Raw genomic sequence first — 7,549 nt, forward strand, 5'->3', positions numbered from 1 at the left:
ATCCACAATACATGTATTTTAATTAAAGAAGTATTTTATAATTTATTTTGATACATTGATCTTTATGGTATTTTGTAATTGTATTTTGTAATTTTTGCCCATCCCTGCTCATTTTCTGGAGAACATGCCACTTACACAATTATATTACTGGTATATGAAGCTCACTTCCTGACCAGTAAGAGTCATTGTACACTGGAAGGATTTTGATGCATTTTGGTCTGGAAGGTCAATGAATATTTGCATTCTGTGTAGATTATGTAGAAAAGCCATCAGTTATTACCCACAGTATGAGTGGGGCCTAAATGTGGGTGAACAAAATTCAATAACATTTCCTCAGATTCAGTGATTCACAATTACAACACTGCACTCTCTAAGGGGTGAAACGAGTTTCAAGTTAGTCTAATATTGACATAAATGTATGACTAAGTGAAAATTTGAAGTGGAATTTTGGATTCGCCTCTAGCAAACATTGCCTTTTTAATTTAACCTTTATTTAACTAGGCAAGTCAGTTAAGAACAAATTCTTATTTACAACGACCGCCTACACAGGCCAAACCTGGGCCAATTGGCCGCCGCCCTATGGGACTCACAATCACAGTCAGTTGTGATACAGCCTGGACTCGAACCATGGTGTCTGTAGTGACGCCTCTAGCACTGAGATGCAGTGCCTTAGCCCGCTGCACCACTCGGGAGTGCCTTTACAAGAGCTAGGGCAAGGGTTACGGCAGGGGCGCATAATAAGAAGAGATACAGCCAACAAACAACTTGTACATTTATGCCAAACTGTACATGTGGGAGAAAACTAGTTATTGCATAATGCAGACCTTTTTTCACACAAAATACACTATAAAGTGCCTTTGGGAAAGTATTCAGACCGCTTGACTTTTTCCCAAAAATTTTAGGTTAGACTACAGCCTTGTTCTAAAATGTATTAAATCGTTTTTTTTCCTAATCAATCTACACACAATACCCAATAATGACGGAGCAAAAACTGTTTAATACATTTTTGCTAATTTATAAAAATAAAAAAAAAGGAAATATTACATAAATAGCCTTCATTTCGCAGAAAAAGTATGGACTGACGAGTTTCAGAAGAAAGTTATTTGTTTCTGGTCATTTTGAGACTGTAACCGAACCCACAAATGCTGATGCTCCAGATACTCAACTAGTCTAAAGAAGGACAGTTTTATTGCTTCTTTAATCAGAACAACAGTTTTCAGCTGTGCTAACATAATTGCAAAAGGGTTTTCTAATGATCAATTAGCCTTTTAAAATGATAAACTTGGATTAGCTAACACAGCGTGCCATTGGAACACAGGAGTGACGGTTGCTAATAATGGGCCTCTGTACACCTATGTAGATATTCCATTAAAAAACAAATCTGCCGTTTTCAGCTACAATAGTCATTTACAACATTAACAATGTCTACACTGTATTTCTGATCAATTTGATGTTATTTTAATGGACATAAAAATTGCTTTTATGTCAAAAACAAGGAGATTTCTAAATGACCCCAAACTCTTGAACGATAGTTTAAGTATTCAGACCCTTTACTCAGTACTTTGTTGAAGCACCTTTGGCAGCGATTACAGCCTCGAATCTTCTTGGGTATGACGCTACAAGCTCGGCACACACGTATTTGAGGAATTTATCCCATTCATCTCTGCAGATCCTTTCAAGCTGCTGTCAGGTTGGATGCGGAGCGTTGCTGCACAACTATTTTCAGGTGTCTCCAGCGATGTTCGATCAGGTTTAAGTCCAGGCTCTGGCTGGGCCACTCAAGGTAATTCAGAGACTTGTCCCGAAGCCACTCCTGCGTTGTCTTGGGTGTGTGCTTAGGGTCGTTGTCCTGTTGGAAGGTGAACCTTCGCCCCAGTCGGAGGTCTTGAAAGCTCTGGAGCAGGTTTTCATCAAGGATCTTTCTGTTCTTTTCTCCGTTTATCTTTGCCTCGATCCTGACTAGACTCCCAGTCCCTGCCGCTGAAAAACATCCCCACAGCATGATGCTGCCACCACCATGCTTCACCGTAGGGATGGTGCCAGGTTTCCTACAGACGTGACGCTTGGCATTCAGGCCAAAGAGTTCAATAGCGTTTCATCAGACCAGAGAATCTTGTTTCTCATGGTCTGAGAGTCTTTAGGTGCCTTTTCCAAGCGGGCTGTCATGTGCCTTTTACTGAGTAGTGGCTTCCGTCTGGCCACTTTACCCTGCCTGATTGGTGGAGTGCTGCAGAGATGGTTGTCCTTGTGGAAGGTTTTCCCATCTCCACAGAGGAACGGTAAAGCTCTGTCAGAGTGACCATCGGGTTCTTGGTCACCTCCCTGACCAAGGCCCTTCTCCCCCGATTGCTCAGTTTGTCCGGGCGGCCAGCTCTTGGAAGAGTCTTGGTGGTTCCAAACTTCTTCCATTTAAGAATGATGGAGGCCAGTGTGTTCTTGGGGACCTGCAATGCTGCAGAAATGTTTTGGTACCCTTCCCCAGATCTGTGCCTCGAACCAATCCTGTCTCGGACCTCATGGCTTGGTTTTTGCTCTGACATGGGACCTTATATAGACAGTCATGTTCAATCAATTTAATTTACCAAAGGTGGACTCCAAGTTGTAGAAACATCTCAAAGGATGAACCTGAACTCAATTCCTCATAGTAAATGGTCTGAATACTTATGTACATAAGGTATTTCCAATTTTTATTTTGAATACATTTGCAAATATTTCTAAAAACATGTTTTCACTTTGTCTTTATGGAGTATTGTGTGTAGATTGCTGAGGATTTTATTTTATTTAATCAATTTTAGAATAAGGCTGTAACGTATAAAATTGTGGAATAAGTCAAGGGGCCTGAATACTTTCCGAAGGCACTGTATATACAAAAGTATGTGGTCAGTTCGTTACATTTCTGCCCTGCTAGAGCTGCCCTGATCAAGTGCTGTTATTGTGAAGTGGAAACGTATAGGAGCAATAACGGCTCAGCCGTGAAGTGGTAGGCCACAGAAGGTCACAGAACAGGACCATCTGACCTCGGTTGCAACACTCACTACTGAGTTCCAAACTGCCTCTGGAAGCAACATCAGTTAAGAACTTTTCGTTGGGAGCTTGGGTTTCCATGGCCGAGCAGCCGCACGCACACAAGCCTAAGATCACCATGCTCAATGCCAAGTGTCGGCTGGAGTGGTGACAATTTTGTGCTTCCAACTTTGTGGCAACAGTTTAGGGAAGGCCCATTTCTGTTTCAGCATGACAATGCCCCCCATGCACAAAGTGAGGTCCATACGTTAATGGTTTGTCGAGATTGGTGTGAAAGAACTTGACTGGCCTGCACAGAGCCCTGAACTCAACCCCATCGAACATCTTTGGGATGAATTGGAACGCTGACTGCGAGCCAGGCCTTATTGCCCAACATCAGTGCCCAACCTCACTAATGCTCTTGTGGCTGAATGGAAGCAAGTCCCTGCAGCAATGCTCTAACATCTAGTGGAAAGCCTTCCCAGAAGAGTGGAGGTTGTAATAGCAGCAAAGGGGGACCAACTCTTTATTAATGCCCATGATTTTGGAATGAGATGTTCGACTAGCAGGTGTCCACATACTTTTGGTCATGTAGTGTATGTGATTCCGATTATGCTTCTCTGGGACCATAGGGAGAGAGATTTTTCATGCAGGCCCTTGATGATTAACTCAGGGCTGCAACAACAGAAGGACAACCTCTGTACGACCTTAGTGTTTTTGTGGCTCGGATATACATCACCGCCGTGAACGCAGTGGTTGGATTCCCTGCAGACGAGGCTGTGTTGACTCAGTGCTCCATCAGCTCAGTATATGTTACCGTGCAGGAAAACAAATGTTGGTGAGAAAAAAGGCCCCTCTACGTCTGACGGGGGGACAGGTTATAACATAAGTAAAACTTCGATCAACAGTTATGCACTCTGAATCAGCACTCCTGTCATCTTGTCCAAAACAGCACCCAAAAAAAGATGGCAAAGATTGGGATCTGGTATCTGGAAAAAAGGGTGCAGCAGTTGAAAAAGCCATTAACTGTTGGAGATAAGATCGGTAAGAGGTAATGGACATAGAAACGGAATGGGACCGTTTTATATGTTACATAATCACTTGAAATAGGGGTGAGAGAGGTTGAAAGACCAAGGGGGAGAGACATGGGAGAGAGCGTCAAAGACAAAAAGATTGAGACATAAACAGTGAGGGTGAGGGACAGAATAACTAACAGTGGTGCAATGAGAAAGAGAGAAATCGGGGATAGGAAGAAAGAATAAGAGTGAGGAGAGAGGGGGGGGTGATAGGGAGAGATGTTTCACTATGAAAAGCCTCATATGTAGTGCATGTAAATGTACTGTACAAGCCGCACTGTTCAACTGGGTCATGGTGCTTCTTGTAAGGAGTGGGGGTGGCGACCTTGAAACCACTGTGTCATAATGTAAACATTTAGGTTTCTGGCGCTGCCAGCTCTGCCAGTGATCAAAGTTAAAGGGCAAGACAATGTCACAATGTGTTACCGTGTAATCAAATCAGCTATTCCAACCTTGTTCAGCTTGCATCACACAACAGAAAATTACAAGAATATTACAATTGGTCAAAATGGTGTGCAACAATGACAATACACTATTTAACCAGATTCAAGTTTTTGTGGGTTAAAACTAGAAGCATATCCCAGAGAAGGGAGAGTATGAGAAATATGGACATAACATCTCATATCATGCGAAAATCAAAGATGCCCTCAGAACGACTTGAATGAAGCCTATGCGCTTGCCTTAAAAATTACCTTTTGGCACTATTGCCACCTAGAGGTGAGGGACAACATGTTTGTTCAGTGGTTGCAGTAGTCTACAGGGTCATAAGGAGAATAATACCAGAGCTATTTCCATCCCCAGGCTGGGCTATAGAGGGAGAACACAAGGTCCCTTCTGTGAGTCCGTCTGGACCTGAACTCTTGAAGACCAGTAGTTCTGAGATTCCCAAGTACACCTCTCCAAATTGGTCTGACTGAACAATGCCTTTTTTTCCTTTGTTACTGAACAAATATTTTCATAATAGCTCTCCCCTGTAATGTTTATATGTACAAGTTATTTGTCCTCATTTTCAGTATGGTATGTTGTAATTGTTTATTTAGAGGGACAGAACAGTACATCCTGATGGTCCTCTGTTGTCCCTCTTCTCTTCCTAGGAAGTTGTGGAGGCGCCAGTGATAGGCTAAGTAAACTGTTATGGCTGATGCTTTTAGCGACCATTGACATGTCTGCAATATTAAACACAGTGATCCAGAGGATCAAATATAAACACAAGCATGGACAAACAAATAGATGACAGTCACCAAGGAAATGCATAACAATGCATGGTTATGGCATGCAATATAGCCAGTGTCTCCAATCCAGGTACATCTGAATTCTTCTATTCATCTTCTATTAGCCAGCACATGATTTGGTTCTGTGTTTTATTAGTCATCTATTTTAGAATGGCATACGGGCAGACACCCTATTGAAGTCATAATGTCAAGATACAGTATCATACAAGATAGATGTTCAGTATACATGCCGCCCACCCCCCCGTGCTTCTCTGTCTACTTGTTTGTTGCTTGTATTAATCAGGAAAGGGGAAGTGTGTGTGTGTGGGGGGGGGGGGGGGGTAGACAATGCTGGAGCCATGCTTTAGTCAGGATAAGAAAACCCAAACAAGGAGTTTAAATTAGAAGTATTCTCCTATGGGATACCCTGCTGGGTTTTAATTAGGGAAAATCTAATAACATCTCACACACACACACACACACGTGTGCACACTGCTACACATGCACGCATGCACACACACTCTTAAGTGACTTAACTTGATGAACCAGGGGAAGGAAATGTTTACTAACACACAATCAGATGATGGCCGGCTACATACTTCCTGCTCGCATGACCTTCCCTGCATAAAAAAACCCACTCCCTAATGAAAAACAGTACAGGTTGAATGAACCATTCATTTTCTGTGTATGGATATTTAATACCTAATCATAAGTGCATATGCCCAGAAATGTCATACCACCAGAGTTAGAGGAAAGCTTAACCCAAATGTGTTAATCTGTCAGCAGATGCAGAACGTCTCTGTCTAGTAGACTGATATAGCCTCTGTCTAGTTTGAAACTATTTGGTACTGCAATGGGATACGCATCACACATGTGGTAAGAACTAGGTATGTTACTTTTTCAATGATACAAACATATATCCTTGTAACACATCCTTGTCTTTCTCTCTCTCTCACACACACACACACACACACACACACACACACACACACACACACACACACACACACACACACACACACACACACACACACACACACACACACACACACACACACACACACATCCCTAGTTGAGTCACTGCAGTGACCAACATCATGTGACTGCTCTCGGTGGCCAGTCATTCTCCACTATCCCCTTCCTTCCATAGTTAACCGAGAACCGTCCAGACATAAGCAGGATTTTTGGATTACTACCTGCTGGTCAAGAGCATAAGAAATAACAACCAGTCTGCAGTGACCACAGCTCAACCCAATCTTCCCCAGTAAACAAAAGTTTTTTGTTTTATTTTACTAAGAGCTACTGGGCTAAAAGGCTACACTTAAAACATTTTTAGGTACACCAAATACCAAAATAGCTTATTTTGAGCATAGATTAAGCCAAATTAGAGACCAGAGAAAGACATGAAACATAATTGTGTGGCCATGCTTGGGCTTTAAAAGGAGTACACTGATGACCCCTTGTGTCAATCTGAGGTACCTAGTCATCAGAGATAGAGAGGGCAATGGGCATAGAGTGAGGTACAGAATAGACTTGTTTCCTATATATAAAAGAAAACAAATATGTTTAAAAAATATATACATTCAGGTCCTTTACCAGGGGTTAACTTTTTTCTCAGATAATATGCAGATAAATTCTACGTTACCACCTTCATGATCAAATTCAACTTTAATACATTCATTATCAAATTCCTAATATTGAGTTGCACCGTCCTTTTGCCCTCAGAACAGCTTCAATTCGTCAGGGCATGGACTCTACAAGGTGTCAAAAGCATTCCACAGGGATGCTGGCCCATGTTGGCTCCAATGCTTTCCACAGTTGTGTCAAGTTGGTTGGATGTCCTTTTGGGTGGTGGACCATTCTTGATACACACAGGAAACTGTTGAGCGTGAAAAACCTAGCAGCGTTGCAGTTCTTGACACACTCAAACTGGTGCACCTGGCACCTACTACCATACCCCAATTCAAAGGCACTTAAATATTTTGTCTTGCCCATTCACCCTCTGAATGGCACACAAACACAATCCATGTCTCAATTGTCTCAAGGCTTAACAATCCTTCTTAAACCTGTCTCCTCCCCTTCATCTACACTGACTGAAGTGGATTTAAGTGACATCCATATGATGAAAAGTAATTTGTACTAGTTATTGTTTTTTTTCATCTCATTCATTTTCATCATGAAAAATAGGATGTTGACAAATATTTTTAGTCATAGTTATTGTTGACTAAATTAACACTGGGCGACACGATGGATCGTTTG

This window comes from Salmo salar, chromosome ssa29 (genome assembly GCF_905237065.1).
Source record: "Salmo salar chromosome ssa29, Ssal_v3.1, whole genome shotgun sequence".
Classification (NCBI taxonomy): Eukaryota; Metazoa; Chordata; class Actinopteri; order Salmoniformes; family Salmonidae; genus Salmo; species Salmo salar.